Source organism: Carlito syrichta, unplaced genomic scaffold, assembly GCF_000164805.1.
Source record: "Carlito syrichta isolate Samal-C Ts95f unplaced genomic scaffold, Tarsius_syrichta-2.0.1 Scaffold309899, whole genome shotgun sequence".
Taxonomy (NCBI): Eukaryota; Metazoa; Chordata; class Mammalia; order Primates; family Tarsiidae; genus Carlito; species Carlito syrichta.
In genome coordinates, this window is record NW_007253995.1 from 254,040 (window position 1) to 272,582 (window position 18,543).

General features: G+C 39.0%; 1 protein-coding gene across 1 annotated transcript in view; it reads left to right on the forward strand.

The window, feature by feature from the left end:
* CBL (Cbl proto-oncogene) overlaps positions 1-18,543 on the forward strand; it is a gene marked incomplete at its 5' end in the record, with an annotated part of 80,972 nt that overhangs the window by 36,646 nt on the left and 25,783 nt on the right. The gene's annotated exons all lie outside the window — the stretch shown is intronic.

Here is an 18,543-nt window from a genome sequence, read left to right on the forward strand (position 1 = left end):
GGTGACAAAGTGAGACTCCCACTCAAAAAAAAAAAAAAAAAAAAAGAAAGAGGGGGGGTCTCACTATGTTCCTCAGGCTGGTCTTGAACCCCTCGACTGAAACAGTCCTCTCACTTCAGCCTCCCAAAGTGCTGGCATGAGCTACTGCACCCAGCTGGATTTAATTCTCTTGTACTTTTATCCACCATTAGGGTCATAGTTTTCTGCTTCATTGAATCCTTGGTAATTTTTTATTGAATGCCAGACATTGTTAGTTGTTAATTTTACCTTGTTGGGTGCTAGATTCTTTTGTATTCTTAAATATTCTTAAGTGGTGTTCTGGGACACAGCTACGTTACTTGGAATAGTTTGATCTTTTTAAACCTTTTTAGGCTGGACCAGAACAGCCTTTAATCTAGGGCAAATATCTCTCATTGCCCTCTGGATTACAAACTTTTCCTCTCTTGTCCCTGTGTGAGAACTAGGAAGTATTCCACTTTTTTCAGGTGGTTGTTTACTTAGCCTCAGGTCTTTTCGTTTTCAATCAGTGCTCAGCTGCAGACTTAGAAGGTCCCCTCTGTGGCTCTCCAGAGCTGGCTCCTCTGTACAGCTCTCCTCTTTCTGGTGTTCTGTGTGAATTGCCTTGGCTTTCCCAGACTCCACATTCTGTGTCCTCAGCCCAGAGTGCCTGTTGGGTCTTCCTGTTCCCTGTCAGTGCTGAAACCTGGGAACTGCTCAGACAGTTAAGAAAGGTCGATCATAGGGCTCACCTCATCTGTTCCCTCTTTTCTGGGGTCGCTGTCCTCTACTGCCTGAATCCAGTGTCTGAAATCACTGTTTAATATATTTTGTCTAATTTTTCAATTCTTTCACATGGGAGAGTAAATGCAGTCCTTGTAATTCCATATTAGGTGAAAACAGAAGTCTCAGTCTAAAGCTTAATATTTAATTTGAGGTGTTTTCAAATTCAGATGCAGTTCATATTTATTATGTGTTTGCAATGTGCCTGTTATGTTCAGAACTCAGTCTAATCTTCATTTCCTTACTCTCTACACACATTAGTTGAGCACTTCCTGTATGTCGGGCACCATATATTCATTGTTGAACAAAATAACATAGCCTTTGCCTTTATATTAGGACAGTTTTTTTCACTGTGCAGATGTGGAAACTGAGGCTCAGCGAGTTAGAATTACTAAGTCCATGTAGCCAATACATGAAGAGCCTTTAAAAAATCTGAAGAAATAATGTTTTAAATTTGTTGAAAAACTACACATTTTAGGCTGAGAAAGTACAGTACAGATAGCAAGTTATGAATCCTCTCATACCTCTTTCCCAAGTCCACAGAATACATTCCTAATCCACACTGGAACGTTTTGCCACTGGCGCCGTCAACACATTAGCCTAAGCAGCTACCGCATATCCTTAGTACCCGACTGACTTATTAAAATCTATTTACCAGTCTTGTTACTCTTTCTTTGAGATGTACAGTGATTCAGCCATAGAAAAGACAGGACTAGCCTGCCTGCTCAAGGTTTCCAAATGTTTATTACCAGTTCTGTTTTCTTTGTTTGAATGTGAATGGTGAATTTATTTTATTTCATAATACAGAAATACCACACATTATATAAAATGACTAACTATGTAAACTTAGAGAAGTTAAAATATGTTTTAATAGAAGACTTTTGAACACAGAAATATTCAGTAGTGTGATTTACAACAGGCTTATGTATTCAAATAAAATAATTTCACTCTAGATATTTCTAGTCAGACATAGGCTTGATTATGCAGATACAGGAAATATGAAGACATCCTCCCATGCCTACCTCCAAAGAATTGGTCATAACTTTTGTAAAACTAGAGCATTATAAAGAGGTAGGCAGTGAATGTCAAGTAGAATGTGCAAAAGCTTTTTCTAATCACTTTGCTCTACTAGTGCCAACCAAGACTTGCTCTAAAACCGTAATACTTGTGAAGTCTACGACTGCATTTAAATGAGAACATCTTAAAGAACAAGCTCGAAAACTGGCTACAAGAATGTCTTTCCTGCCAGGCTTTAGTATACAAAGCCAGCAAATGTTTGCTAGAGATACCTAGTAGTATTAAAATGTTAGCAGTATTATGAACTTCAATCCTGGCAACTTATTTTTTTACCTTTATTTGCTGTGTGTTGGACTTGAAGTAATATATTTTATTCAGAAAGCTTAAATCCTATGTACTAAATTTGTTAAGGAAGTGGAATAAAGTTTTCATTAGCATTTTTCTTTTCTTTCTTTAAACCCTCCCCCTACTCCTTTTACATGCAGAACACTTATCCAGCTTAGTGTCTAATGAGATATATCGTTAAAATTCAAGTTTTAAGTATTTAGATTTAATGTTTGTCAACTTTTGTTCTTATTTTTATGATACTTTTCTTAGATTATATACATTTAAAATAATTAGTTGAATATTTTATTTTCTCTGTAAAGGTTAGCCAGATAATGGTGAGCTCTTTCCTTTTATTCTCCTATTCTGACTTTGTTGAGCATAATTTTTAAAAAGCCACTTAGGAAAAAAAAATCTTCCATTGTTGTTTCTGTTAATAGCAAACTAAATGCTCTTGAAATGAACCTTTGTATAGGACTCTTTAAGACTATATATGACTGAATATTCTATATTTTTTAATTCACTGGATTAAAGTTTTATAGATTGGATCTTCCTTTCAGATGCTAACTGATTAGCATACTGCTTTGTAGCACAATTTCTTAGTCATTTTTCCTCGATGGCACACTTATATGTCAGTGAGTACTTAGCATTGAGCAATGAGGTGAAGGTGGTGTAGAATAAGGTCAAGTGCACAGACTCTGGAGCTGGATTGCCCGATTTGAGCTTCTCTGCCACTTACTGTATGACCTTAAACAAATTATTTTTTAAGCCCAGATTTCTCATTTTTAAAGTGTTCTTATAGTTTAATCATTTCACTATGTAAATATATATCAAAACATTACATTGTACCCCATAAATATAGATGATTATTAGTCATTTGAAATTAAAAAAATATTATTCTCATAGGATTGTTGTATTATAATAAATAAGTAAATATTTAGTAAGCATTTAGGATAATGACTGGTTCACAGAAAGCAAGACGGATTATTTGATTAAACGAAAATTAGAGCCAGGTATGGTGGCACACACCTGCAGTTCCAGCTACTCGGGAGGCTGAGGTGGGAGGACTGCTTGAGTCCAGGATTTAAGAGTCTAACCTGAGCAACATAGCGAGACCCCATTTCAAAAAAAAGAGAAAGATACACAGTTATAGATGAAAAATTATGGAAAGGAAAAAGTGTTAAAAGTAATAAGTCATATTCACTGAATTATATACCTAAAATGATTAAAATAGTAAATTTTGGCATGTATATTTTATTTTATTAATTAATTAATTAACTTATTTTTGAGTTGGAATCTCACTCTGTCACCCAGACTGGAGTACAGTGGCCATTCCCAGCCTCTGCAGCCTTGACCTGCTGGGCTCCGGCGATCCTTCTGCTCAGCCTTCCAAGTAGCTGGAACTACAGGCGCGTGCTACCACGCCTGGCTAATTTTTTGATTTATTGTAGAGATGAGGTCTCACCAAGTTGCCCAGGCGGGTCTCGAACCCGCGGCTCAGGCAATCCATCACCTCAGCCTCTCAAAGCGCGGGATTACAGACTGAGCCACCGAGCCCGGTGGTATGTATATTTTATTGCAACTTTTTTTTTTGAGTTGGAGTCTCACTCTGTCACCCAGGCTGAAGTGCAGTGGCCCACTCGTGGACACCATAGCCTCAACCTGCTGGGCTCAGGAAATCTTTCTGCCTCAGCTTCCCAAGTAGCTGGAACTATAGGCACGCATCACCACACCCAGCTAAATTTTTTGATTTACTGTAGAGATTAGGTATCACCAAGTTGTTTAGGCTGGTCTCGAACCCATGGACTCAGCCATTTCTCCTGCTTTGACCTCCCAAAGTGCTGGTATTATAGACGTGAGCCTAGCCACCACAACTTTTTAAAAAGAAGTAAGTCATAATTTAAAGGCTATTGAAATTTTCTTTATGTAAGTACAATTACTTGTTGCTTAACAACAGGCATACATTCTAAGAGATACATCTTTTTGCATTTTGATTTTGTCATTGTGCAAACATCATAGTGTATACTTAAACCAAACGGTACAACCTACTACACCCCAGGCTATATGGTATAGCCTGTTACTCCTAGGCTGCACACTTGTACAGCATGCTACTATACTGAATACTGTAGACAATTGTGGTACACATAGAAAAGATACAGTAAAAACAGGGTATTATAATCTATGGAACCACTATTGTATATGTGGTTCATTGACTGAAACGTTTATGGTAATTTTTTTTTTTTTTTTTTTGCTGGGGTCAAAGTCTCACTCTGTCACCCAGGCTGGACTGTGATTGCATAATCACAGCCACCGTAGCTTCAACCTGCTGGGCTCAGGCGATCCTTCCACTTCAGCCTTCCAAGTAACTGAAATTACTGGCGCCTGCCACTGCACCCGGTTACTTTTTTTGATTTATTGTAGGAACAAGGTCTCGCCAAGTTGCCCAGGCTGATCTCGAACCCCTGGGCTCAGACAGTCCTCTCAACTTGGTCTCCAAAAGTGCTGAGATTACAGGTGTGAGCTACCACATTCACCATTTATGGTATTTTTGAGAACTTGTTTTCAGTAGCCAACTGGTGAGAATCAGTGACATTATTTAGACTGGAATTTATGGGTAGAGGGTTAAGCAGGTATAGATTCCCTGTTCTTTTGTTGTCCTGTGGAGAGGAGTGCTTGGATTGGGGCATAGGTAGGTGTACCGTTAGACTGGCCTCCAGGAAAGGATTCTGTCTCCCATACCTCCACCCCTCTTTTCATGGGATTGAGTGTGTAAGTAAAGTAAAAAGTATAAGCATGAGTGCCAGCTGTTTACAGGATTTGCTGAGAACCAACTGCCTGGTACCTAGAGACTGTGGGGGCCTTTGGAAAGAGGTTAAGGAGAAATTCCTCTGGCCTTAGGAAGAGAGGAGCCTTGGGGCCTAGTTAGCTCATTGCTAAGCAACCCAGATGTCCAGTTATTCAAATTATGTAATCCAGGTGAGATAATGGTGGTTTGGACTAAGGTGACAACTGGACTAAGATGGAGATAAAAAGTTAATGAGCTGGGCTTGGTGGCTCATGCCTATAATCCCAGCACTTTGGGAGGCCGAGGTGGGAGGATTGCTTGAGCCTAGGAGTTTAAGACCAGCCTGAAAACCAAAAGTTATTGGTACTATGAGATGATCATATGGTTTTCCCCCCTATATTCTGTTATTGTCGTGGATTATACTAATAAATATTTAAAGTTAAACCTGTCTTTGACTGAGTGTGCTGACTCACATCTGTGATCCCAGCACTTTGAGAGGCCAAGATAGGAGGATTGCTTGGGGCCAAGAGTCTGAGACTAGCCTGAGGAACATAGTGAGATTCCATCTCTATTCAGAAAAAAATTGGATAAACCCTGATTTGTAATTGTGTAGTGTCTATCTATGTATGTATATATATTATGTAGTATACATATATATGTGTATATATATATATTTTTTACTACACACTGGATTATAGTAATAACCAGTAACCATTTGGTAATTTTTAAACTACATATTGGATATTGGTAAGTGGAGCTTTTTTTTTTTTTTGAGTCGGAGTCTTACTCTGTCGCCCAGGCTGGAGTACAGTGGCACGCTCATAGCTACCGCAGCCTCGACTTAGAGCTCAGGTGATTCTTCTGCTTCAGCCTTCCAAGTAGTTGGAACTACAGGCATGAGCCACCATGCCTGGCTAATTTTTTTATTTATTGTAGAGATGAGGTCTCGCCAAGCTACCTAGGCTGGTCTTGAACCCATGGGCTCAGGCAGGCAATTCTCTCACCTCGGCCTCCCGAAGTGCTGGGATTATAGGCGTGAGCCACTGCACCTGGCCAAGTGAATCTATTATATAATTTTTTTCATGGTTTTTATTTATTTATTTATTTTTTTGAGTTGGTGTCTCACTCTGTCGCCTAGACTGGAGTGCAGTGGCCACTCCCAGTCACCGCAGCCTCGACCTGCTGGGACTGCGGCAATCCTTCTGCCTCAGCCTTCCAAGTAGCTGGAACTACAGGTGCGCGCTACCATGCCCGGCTAATTTTTTATTTATTTATTGTAGAGATGAGGTCTTGCCAAGTTGCTCAGGCAGGTCTCGAACCTGTGGGCTCAGGCAGTCCACTCACCTCGGCCTCCCAAAGCGCTGGGATTACAGGCAGAGCCACCGAGCCCGGTCTTTTTTTTTTTAGTCAGAGTCTCACTCTGCTGCCCAGGCTATAGTGCAGTGGCATGCTCATGGCCATTGTAGCCTCAACCTGCTTAGCTCAGGTGATCCTTCTGCCTCACCCTTCCAAGTAGCTGGAACTATAGGCATGTGCCACCACACCCAGCTAATTTTTAAAAAATTTATTCTGGAAATGAGGTCTCGCCATGCTGCCCAGGCTGGTGTTGAACCTGTGAGCTCAGGCAGTCCTCTCTCCCCTGCGTTCCAAAGTGCTGGGATAATAGGTGTGAGCCTGGCTTTTCATGGTCTTTGATTATGGAAATAATAAAAATGACTTACTTTTCTTTCTGTATTTATGAGTAGTTTATAGAAGGTAAGAATTAACTTTTGTAGGAAATAGCAAAACGTTTCTCATAGTTCAATCACTGTCTAATGGTCGTGCTTGTGTACGTATGCATATTTGAGTATATCTATGTATGAGGGAAGGAGAGTGGGGTTTTGTTTTTTGTTTTTTGGGTTTTTTTGAGTCAGTCTCACTCTGTCACCCAGGCTGGAGAGCAGTGGCATGCTCAAGGGTTTTTTGTTTTTTTTTTAAGAGACAGGGTCTCATTCTGTTGCCCCAACTGGAGTGCAATGGTATGATCACAGCTTGCTTCAGCTTCAAACTCCTGGGTCATGCAGTCCTCCCACCTAAGCCTCTTGAATAACTAGGACTACAGGTATGGGCTACCACACCTGGCTAATTTTTCTGTTTTTCAGAGAGACAAGGAACGTCTCACTATGCTACTTTGGCTGGTCTTGAACTTCTGACCTTAAGCAGTCCTCCTGCCTCGGCCTCCTAAAGTGGGATTACAGTTGTGAACCACCACATCCAGCCTATTTCCCCCATTCGTTGAATATACCTTTACTTCTTTGACAATATTGACGTTTTTATGCTGGGCCTGGTGGTGGCTCATGCCTGTAATGCCAGCACTTTGGGAGGTAGAGGCGGAGGCGGTAGGATTGCCTGAACTCAGGGATTCAAGACCAGCCTGGGTAACATGGTGAGACCTCATTTCTACAATAAATAAAAATATTAGCTGGGCATGGTGACATGCACTTGTGGTTCCAACTACTTGGAATGCCGAGGTGGAAGGCTCTCCTGAGCCCAGCAGGTCAAGGCTGTGTTGGCCATGAGCATGCCATTGCACTTCATCCTGGGTAACTGAGTGAGATGCTGGCTCAAAAAAAAATTTTTTATATGTCTTATTTCACTGCATTTCATGACTACAGTAAATGCTTTTTTACCTTTGCATAATGGTAATAAACTATGGCAATATACAAGCTGCATGTAAGTTTTCCTGGTGGGGGAAATATGATAGGTACCAATGTATGGATGTTAGAACTCCTAAATTTTGAGGATCTGTGAAATACTAAGATACTAAATGCGTTTTCTTCAAGTATGTACAAAAGGTACTGAGAAACAAGGATTGGGTCTCAGAGATGGCATTAATTTCTGCCAAAGGTGTGAACAACTAGAAAAAAAATTTTTGTTGTTGTTTTTTTTGGGCTTTTTTGAGTTGGAGTCTCACTCTGTCGCCCAGGCTGTAGTACAGTGGCATGCTCATGACCACTGCAGCCTGGAATTACTGGGCTTAGGCGCTCCTTCCGCCTCAGCCTTCCAAGTTGCTGAAACTACAGTTGCACGCCACCACATCTGGTTAATTTTTGTAATTTTATTGTAGAGGCAAGGTCTCACCAAGTTGCCCAGGCTGATCCAAACCCCCTGGCTCAGGCAGTCCTCTCGCCTTGGCCTCCCAAAGTGCCGGGATTACAGGCTGAGCCACCACGCCCAGCCCAACAAAATTTTCTTATAAAGACAAATATAGCTCCTCTGGGACATTGATTGTCAGTCTTTCCAAATACCTCTCACATGGATTTATTCTGTCTTTTCTAAGAGAAGCCTGCTAGTGCTGTTCTTTTCTGTCCTCCTGATTCCATCCCACTTACTTCCATGCTCCTTCCAAAGGGGGAAACTTTCAGTTTGATTGTTCTTTGCGAGGGAACTAGCAGATGGACAGTTCCATTCTCAACAGTGCCAATAGACTTAAACAAATTATTCACAAATCTGTTTTCCCAAGCTGCCTGCTAGTCATTGCCATGTTAATAACTTTTGGACATATCACACTCAACATGTCCGAACACAGAATGTATCTTCTTCATTAGCAAACTAGCTTTCTCTTCCATGTTCCCCAGCTAAGTTAGTATTGTAAAATGTAGTGATGACGAGACTGAATTATTTGGATTGATTTTTGGCCTAACTGCTACTCTTTTGTGCGTGCAGAAACCTGGGAGTGAACCATGGATTGACTTTTTGTTTGTTTGTTTCTTTTCAAACAAAGTTTATTAGAGAAGGAAGAGGAGAAAGATAGAGAGACATGCCAAAGCTGGCATGGTTGAGAGGAACACACTTTTTGCCTTTTACAATAGATCTGAGATACCTTAACAATGACTGATGTGCTAAGGAGGAGCCCAGGCAACTGTCACTCTGGAGAGATTGACATCTTTTTGTTTTTGTTTTTTTGAGTTGGAGTCTCAGTCTGTCACCCAGGCTGGAGTGCAGTGGCATATTCATAGCCACTGCAGCCTCAACCTGCTGGGCTCAGGTGATCCTTCTGCCTCAGCCTTCCAAGTAGCTGGAACTACAGGCGTGTGTCACCACACCCGACTAATTTGTCTTGATTTGTTGTAGAGATGAGGTCTCACTAAGTTTCCCAGGCTGTTCTCGAACTTCTGGATTCAGATATTCCTCCCTTCTCGGTCTCCCAAAGTGCTGGGATTACAGATGTGAGCCACTGCACTCCAGCCTGTTTCTAGTTTTATCATAGTCTACAATGATTCTACATTCTATCATACTAGTCTGTTTGCCCGTCCCTGATCTCTACTACTTACTGATTACTTGCTTTGGTCATTCCCTTGGCCTTTAATCGCTTTTCTTCCAATATTGAAATCTCATCCATTTTTTCAAGTCCAAGAAGCCTCCTGAATTATACTAGTTTTAATTAATGGCTCTGCATCCTGTGCTTTTGTGGCACTTGGTTTTTACTTTATTCTAGCACTCACCAAAGTCTGCCTAAGTGTTCGAGTCTGCTTTGATAACTAGATGTGAGGTCCAAGAAGACTCTTTCTTGTAACTCTGGCATTGTCTTTGTTTATGGTTTCTTATTAAAAGAAACCATTTCTTGTTAAATTGGAAAATTACCACTAAATGCTAATAAATAAAATGCTACTAACTAAAATACTAATACTGGAGTTGTGCAGAGACACAGAATCTAGAATTTGGGGAGGATTATTTTTCATGGAAAACATATTGAAGAAATGGCAGTGGTAAAAATTTTTCTGATTTTGGTCCCTTTAAACAGTCTTAGATTTGGACAGACAGAGATAATTCTATGTTCTTTCCCAAGTTTTGAGAATAGCAAGGTTTGGTAGTAGTAGCTACTCTGGGAAAATTGTGTGTTTAAATGAAAATTGATGTCTAAGTTATATATTCAGTAGTTAAGTAATGGTAATTACATAGACTTTCTGCATATTTGATTAGATCTTTTTAGTGCTGTCTTCTGCTCAGTATAACTTGTTTTGTCTACGTATCATATGTATATATTTTTTATTTTTTAAGTTCATAGCATGAGCCATCTGAAAGGTGCTTGGTGGTGTTTGTCACTTGTTGCAGAGAAGGTATGAGAGGTTTTGAGGATTTTGGCATTATATTATTGATATGTTTGTATCTCTTTAAGGAACTGATATAGAGAAGTAGTAACTGTCAGGTTAATATGTTTTTAATTGTGGGCGAATGCTCCACTGTATATAATTTTACTTAATAGTTGTCTTTCAGAACTTGAGTTAAGTACATTTAAAAGTTATTTTGAAATATAGAGAAACCTGATTATATTATTTAATTCTTTAGGAAATAATGATGCTACCATGAGTAATACAGCTAATGAACAGTTGCTAAATGTTTTCAATGATTTTTTGAACTATTTTTGTTTTTACTAACCATTTTTGCCCTTTTCTTTTAACAACTTCAGTAGATAAGAGTTAAACAGTACTTCATTGACTTCCTGTGAAGCTTTGTGGAAACAAGTTCCGTTGTGTCTATTTTTAAAGCTGATTACTATGAGCAGAGGATGTGCTACTGAGTTATAAATGTCATCTCAGTATGTTCTCACTCAGCATTCTTTGGATGACACTAGTGTTTGTATATAAGATTTTTTCCCTTTTTAACATAACACACTATTTTCAACGTAAATAAGGTTTTTGGAGTTTACCAAATAGGAAAAGCAGCAGTTATCCCTGAAATGGTACCAGTAAATGAAATACTTAAAAGCAGTGATCACTTTATCCTTCAGTAGTATGATTAATTTACCATCATCTATATAGGTCTTAAGCCTATACCATCACTGAGTGGCAAGGAATTGCAACCTTATTTTGGGAATATTTTACAACCTCTAAATGGGTATAATGTTTTACAGCTTGTTTGTTAATCATTGGATTAAAAGTGTTAAATCATTTAAATTTTTCCCATTGGGAAAATAGGGTCATTTGGTCAGCAGATATTGTTAAAATAGACTTAAGTCTTAATTATTGGGGGTTTCTGCCAATTTTTTTTTTATTGTTGTTTTGGCTTTTTGTTTATTTGTTTTTGAGTCAGAGTCTCATTCTCTCCCAGGCTAGAGTGCAGCGGCATATTCATGGCCACCGTAGCCTCAACCTGCTGGATTTAGGCAGTCTGTAGCTGGAACCACAGGTGTGTGCCACCACACCTAGCCAATTTTTTTATTTATTGTAGAGACAAGGTCTGGCTAAGTTGCCCAGGCTGGTCTCGAACCCTTGGACTCAACCAATCCTCTTGTCTCTGCTTTCCAAAGTGCTGAGATTACAGGTGTGAGCCACTGTGCCTTGTCTGCCAATATTTTATTATGAAATGTTTCAGTCATAAGAAAAGTTAAAATAATTTTGTAGCCACCATTATTGATCTACAATTAACCAAATTACTGTTTTTAAAAAGAAAGTTCCATTTTTAAAGATCAAAGAAACTTCTTTGAACCACTTTCATGAGGCTGTTTTGCAGTGGCTAAGATGATTTTTGATATTTCTGTATTATTCAGAAATTATAAAATTCTTTGGGCAAAATAATTCACATACTGGGATTTAAGCAAATTCCTATTGTAGAGTAAGTAGATAATATTTTAATTAGCAGATTAGATTAATGTCTCAGGCCCTTATAGAGTTATACAATTAACTGTTCATTTTAATTTCTTTTCTTTTCTTTGGAAAACAGAGTCTCATTCTGTTGTCCAACCTGTAGCACAGTGGTGGGATCATAGCTCACTGTAGCCTCAACCTCATGGGCTCAAGCAGTCCTCCTGCCTCAGCTTCCCAAGTATTGGGACTATAGGTGTGCACCACCATGCCTGGCTAATTTATTTTTATTTTTTGTAGAAATGAGGTCTTGCTGTGTTTTCCAGGCTGGTCTCAAACTCCTAGGCTCAAGTTCTCCTCCTGCCTGGGTCTTCCAAAGTGCTGGGTTCACAGGCATAAGCCACCACACTCAAGCCATTTAAATTTCATAATATGTAAGTTCATTTAAATTAACTGCAGGCAGAAAATATATGTTAAACAGTTATAGGCTGGGTGTGGTGGCTCACGCCTATAATCCCAGCACTTTGGGAGGCTGAGGTGAGAGGATTGTCTGAACCCACGGGTTTGAGACCAGCCTGGGCAACTTGGCAAGACCTCATCTCTACAGTAAATCAAAAATTAGCCAGGTGTGGTGGCTCACCCCTGTGGTTCCAGCTACTTTGGAAGGCTGAGACGGAAGGATGGCCTGAGCCCAGCACGTCGAATCTGCAGTGGCCATGAGCATGCCACTATACTCCAGTCTGGACGACAGAGTGAGACTCCAACTCAGAAAAAATTATTTCTGGGCATAATTTCTAGTCCTCAGTCATATAAGGTTGAGCACTAGCTTCCTTTCTTTCATATCTTTCCTCTTCAATCCTCTTATGAAGTTAGACTGCTGAAGTTAAGGGTTTTTCCCCTAGTTTCCAACCAGTGGTATAGTATATTTTTTTAGATGAGAAGCTATCTTTGAGAGTAATTAGTTCTAGCTTCCTCATGCCGCGTCTGACAGAGTGGAGCCCCACAGAGGATAAATAACTGCCCAGCAACACAGTGAGTGAGTGTTAGGTCAGAGAGTACATTTTAGATTTCTAGTCTTTTTAAATAATATCATAAATATTTTCTGACACTCCTTTGTAGAAAGAATAAATAGACTGTGCTTGTCAATTGGAATTTTATCTCTGTCAAAATGGCGTCAACAAAATGTAACCCCAAACAAGGGTATCTTTATGAATACATTGGATTCATTGGTTTGTAAGTCATCATATTTTTTCCTGGAGGACCTCAGTATCTTAATACTATTTCTTAACAGTCTTCTTGAAATTGTTAAGTACTTCTGAGTGATGGGCATTCTCATTAAAACTAAAAAGAGTGAAACTACTCTCAGTACTTGTCTTAAACATTAATAAATGCCTTTTCAAATAGGGCTAATTCATCTCCTCATATTATGTTCCTTTTTTTTTTTTCTATTTCTTCTTTCTCTGCAAAGTACTTTATGGCCAAGAGATACAAGACACCGTTTTCGGTATTCTGTATAACAGTAAGCACACTGCTCAAAATCATTTGAGATATTTTTCTGTTTATCTCATTATTCATTTAAAGGCTACTTTTCAACTTTTGCTTGAAATGATGATTGTGATTCCTATCAAGTTGTAGTTATATTTTAACTTTTGAAGCTAAAACTATAGCTATAATTGCCCATTTAATTTGTAATAGACTTGTATATTAGTGATATATGGATCTTAGTTCCTTACTAGGTACAAATATAAACAGAAAAATGCATACCATTACTTTAGATCAGGGATATGAAGGTATATTGGTTCATAGAGTAGGACCTGTGGGGAAAGGAGGGGGGATTCTGACACCAATCTTAAATTTAAAATATATACATACGTTGACACTGCAGAATTCGCTTTTGATTATGGAGAAGTTGTGAGAGGAGAAGAGGAAGATAGATGCTTTAGAACAGTTTGCAGTCATTATAGATGGTTAGAGCTAAAGGTATGCAAAATGGATGACCTCTTTCCTCAAACACTCTGTTCAAGAAAGAGCTGTGTGCTGCTTGCTACCACTGGAACTTAAGGAGGAAAAGTTCTGTCTTCAGGGCATTTACAGAAAATTGAATAGCTGTGTTCCTTTGTGGATCTTTGGAGAACTGTTAGAACATATTGTATAAATTAAAGTAACTGCTGACAGACTTTTGAAGAGTATTACTTACCTGGTAATAAGCTCAGATATTCATTATGCCTCGTTGTTCTGTTTACATGTTAAGATAGATCCTGCTAGTTAAATTCTGTCCTGTATACTGTAGACACTGTAAGTCTAAGGCTTTAAAATGTTATTGAACAGAATTTTAATTCAGGACAGTTACAAAATGCTCTGACCCATACGCTTTTATAGATTCATTATTTCCTTTTAAGAAGTATGATGCTTACAACGCATGCCTCTAGTGGTTTTCAGAAATGTAAGATAGCTTTTGAGGGGATGCATCCTTGAGTAGGAAAATGTCTTAAATTGATTTTCTGTAACTATTTTAGTCAGCACTTTGAACTGCTCTTAGATACCTGGTGCCGTTACTTCCTCATGGTCGATAACTCTCCCTTTTCTGTGGCTTACTTCACAAAATAAAAATGCTTTCTGTCCATTATCATTTTGGTGTGTATATTTTATCTCTGATCCAGCAGAGTGCTAGTTACCCAGTAGATATTCACTGGAAAATTATTTGAAGAGCCAAAGATAACGACATGTTCCATCATTTCAAGATCCACTCCCTGTCTTTACTTTCAACACCTTTAAAATCAACTGTCAGAGAAGCCTTCAAGACCATCCTCTCTAAAGAGCAATTCTATATTGCTCTCTTCTTGTGGTCTGCTTTATTTTTCTTCAAAGCACTTTCGCACACCGCTTGATATGTCTCATGGGAATTTAAATGTCATAAAAGAAGGGATTTTATTTTGTTCATTGCTGTACTCATCCCCAGAAACCTAGCACATTGTAGGCACGCAGGTATTTTCTGAAGGTATACTGAAGGTTAGAAATTTGTACTAGATGCCTGGAGAAAGATAAGTACAAATCGGAAATGGATTCAGCCCTTGTGTACACAAATGACTATAGCACAAGATGGGTTCAGATGACATAAAAGAACTGCGGAGAATATGCTGGGGTTAGAGTTTTATTGTGTCTAACTGACTTCTTAAGAAAATGACATTTTAGCTGTATCTGATTTCAGAGTATGGAAACAAGGAGGCAAAGACTGAGAGGTGAGAAAGCAAAGAAGGGTGGTAGATATAAGAAAAGGTGAAGTCCTCAGTTTGCCTAGAACATGGTAGTGGAAAACTAAGAAATTAGTTAGAAAGATAGGTTAGATCTGGGTCAGTGGAGAGTCTTACAATCCAAGCTGAGTTTTTGTTTTATTCCATTTGGCACCGTAAACATTGATTGTTTATATTTTCTACTCCTTAAAAGGCAGTTAAATGTGGTAAGATTGGACTTGCATAGTAAGAGACTCAAGACTGGGATTTACATTTAAATTATTAACCAGGAGTTTATATTAGAATAAAACTAGGACTGACAGCAAATGGTCAGTAAATTGACAAATCAGATATGGAAAACAAGGAAATGAAAGAAGTCAAGTTGACTCTGGGTGTTGAACTGGTGGGAAGATGTGCCATTAATACAAATAAGGAACATGAAGAAAGAGCAGATTTGAGAAAGAATGATAGTTTAATTATGAACATGTTGATTTGAAGTGCTAATTCAAGTGGAGAAATATGGCAGGTAGTTGGAAAGTTCTTAAGGCTAACATTTGGGAATTATTTGCCAAGTAGTTTTTGAAGCCCTAATATTGCAAAGAAAGAGTAGAGAGTACAGGAAGAAGAATGGAAAATAGCAGAGAGCAAATTCATGGAAAATACCTTTTAAGAGGATGGGGGGAAAGCCAAAGAAAGAACAAAAGCAAGTAAGAGAACCAAGAGAACCAACACTGGAAAAACCAAGGAAAGGTATATTCAGGAGGAAGTAAAATTCAAACCAGTTTTCTTCAGAAAGCTGTGCTGTAACTTCAGGCGTGTAGTATATGTGTTTTCTGTCATCTCATATACTCTTCTGCTATACTCTTTGGCGCAGTTCTTTTCACATAGTAGGTTCTCAATAATTTAGCCTATGCTAAAGGAAAAATGGGCTCTCCTTGCCTGTCTTTAGGGATTAACATTTGATAGACTGTTATGTGGATGTCTTAAGTTTCAAGCAACTGATGATACAGTCTAGTGTCCTGCTGAAGACTTGAATGTAAATTCATTGGGGTTAATTTGTGCTTCACAGATTTTCTGTTGCCTATCTCTTACTGTTCTTATGGTACAGTCTTGATCTTGTCTGTTTTTGTTTTCTCTTTGGTAAATGGTAGAGTCCTAACCAGCAATAATCAAATGATCTTAAAGTGCAAGGAAGAAACAGTTAATGGGGCTTGGGGATTGCTTGTACTCTTAGCTTACACTTGAGCTATTTGGTATATGAATTATTTTATTTGATCTTATTTTCTTAAACTTTATTTTGAGTCAAAATTTCACTTGGTCGCCCAGGCTGGAGTACAGTGGCAGAACCATGGCTCACCATAGCCTCAAACTCCTGGGCTCAAGCAATCCTTCTTGCCTCAGCCTCCCAAAGTGCTAGAATTACAGGTGTGAGCCACCATGCCTGGCCAGTCTATGAACTAGTTTAAGCTGTCTTCAAAGAGCTTTGTCACTTTTGTAGATACCTTTAGAAATCAAGCAGGAAACCAAAAAGCTTGCTATAAGTGGAAGAAGATAAATACCAAAAAAACTGAAGTTGATGTGTTGAGAAAGCTAGTTAGAAAGATTTCAGCAGCATTTTACAAGTGTCAGGGCTAGAGAGACTTGTTTAATTTGGTGCTTCATTCTATCCAGGAAAGACAAAGAAAAAGGCCCTTCAGCTTAGCATACAAAAAGTGACCCTTCTGCTTAGCATATAAAAAAGAAAAATCTATCGCTATTAAAGAGGATTTTCAGTCAGTCTATAATTGATTATGATTTGGCTTGAAATTTTATACTCCAATTTATGACAAGAATAGACTTTTGAGTACCTAAATACAAATTATGGGGCAAGGGAACAATAGGCAGGTGCAATCAGTAGCTGGTTTAATGTATAACATTATCTGAACTATCTATATCTTGTTCTGTGTGATAATAGCATTAATGATGACAATGATAATCTGATCAGAGTACACACTAAAAAGTAGAGACTGGAAACTGGTGTGTTATACTGGTATTGTCTTTTTTATAATTGCAGAAGTTAGAACAAAGTTAACTAATCGTTAAAAACAGTAGTATCATATGTACCTATGCAGAAATTTTGGTGTGGTTTGGATGTTAGCATTTTATTTTTGGTAAAGGAAGAAGAGTTGTTTGGGTAAAACTTAACCTCTTTAAGGTCTGATTTAGTGAAAACATTTGTAAGGGCTGGATATTTAAATACTTATTTTTATTGAGAATTTTAATTTATCTTTAATTTGGACAAGTTATATGGTGATTAAATACATTTTTAAAAAAATTCTGCTTATGCAAAGCAGAAAATAATGTATTTTACTTTCCTAATACTTTCTTTTTTTTGAGTTAAAGTCTCACTCTGTTGCCCAGACTGTAGTGCAGTGGCATGCTCCCCGCCATTGCAGCCTCAACCTGCTGGGCTCAGGCGATCCTCCGGCCTTGCAGCCTTCCAAGTAACTAGAACTACAGGCGAGTGCTATACCACTCTTGGCTAGTTTTTGATTTATTGTAGAGACGGGGTCTCGAACCCGCAGGCTAAGGCAATTCACTCGCCTTGGTCTCCCAAATTGCTGGGATTACAGGCTGAGCCACCGAGCCTGGCCTCCTAATACTTTCTTTTGAGTTGAGGTCTCACTTTGTCGCCCAGGCTGGAGTGCAGTGGTACAATCACGACTTAGTGCAGCCTTGACCTTCTGGGCTCAGTGATCCTTCTGCCTCAGCTTCCCAAGTAGCTGGGACTACAGGCTTGAACCACCACTCTTAGCTAAGTTTTTTGATTTTTTTGTAAAGATAAGGTCTTGCTGTGTTGCCCAGGCCTGTCTTGAACTCCTGGGCTCAAGCAGTACTTTTGCCTTGACCTCCCAAATTGCTGATATTGTAGCCACTGTGCTCAGCCAACATTTTCTTTCTTTTGTGATTGAATGGTTATAGTATGCACAAGTTCTTACGCTTACTTATTTGTTGAAACTTCTGTTATCCTAAAAAAGTAGTTTCGTTAATTTTAGTTTATGCTTGGAGTTATTAGACTTTTTTTTTTGAGTCAGAGTCTCACTCTGTCACCCAGTCATGTGTGTGCCACCATACCTGGCTAATTTTTATTTATTTATCTATCTATTTATTAATTATTATTATTTTTTGAGTTGGAGTCTCACTCTGTCGCCCAGGTTGGAATGCAGTGGCATACCACCGCAGCGGCATACCACCGCAGCCTCGACCTGCTGGGCTCAGATTATTATTTTGCCTCCGCCTCCCAAAGTGCTCAGCCTTCCAAGTAGCTGGAACCACAGGCATGTTCCACCGGGTCTGGCTAATTTTTTTATTTATTGTAGAGATGAGGTCTCAACAAGTTGCCTAAGCTGGTCTTGAACCCTTGGGCTCAGGCAGTCCTCTCCCTTTCACCTCTCAAAGTGCTGGGATTACAGGTGTGAGCCACCACGCCCGACTAGACATTATTAATTTAAGATTAAAACTTTAAAATGCATGACTTTTTTTTCCTTCCTTAGTCTTTCCAAAAATATATAACTGTAGTTGTTTAAAATTTTACTTATGCAAACATCTATTCGAATGGAGGAGATAGGAGTGTACCTAGTGAATGCAACAATGTTTCTTCCGTTATATCAGCCTGTAATCCTGCACCTTTGGAAGGCTGAGGTGAGTGGATTGCCTGAGCCCATGGGTTCGAGACCCACCTGGGCAACTTGGCGAGACCTCATTTCTACAATAAATCAAAATGAGCCAGGCGTGGTGGTGCGCGCCTATAGTTCCAGCTACTTGGAAGGCTGAGGCGGAAGGATCACCAGAGCCCAGCAGGTCG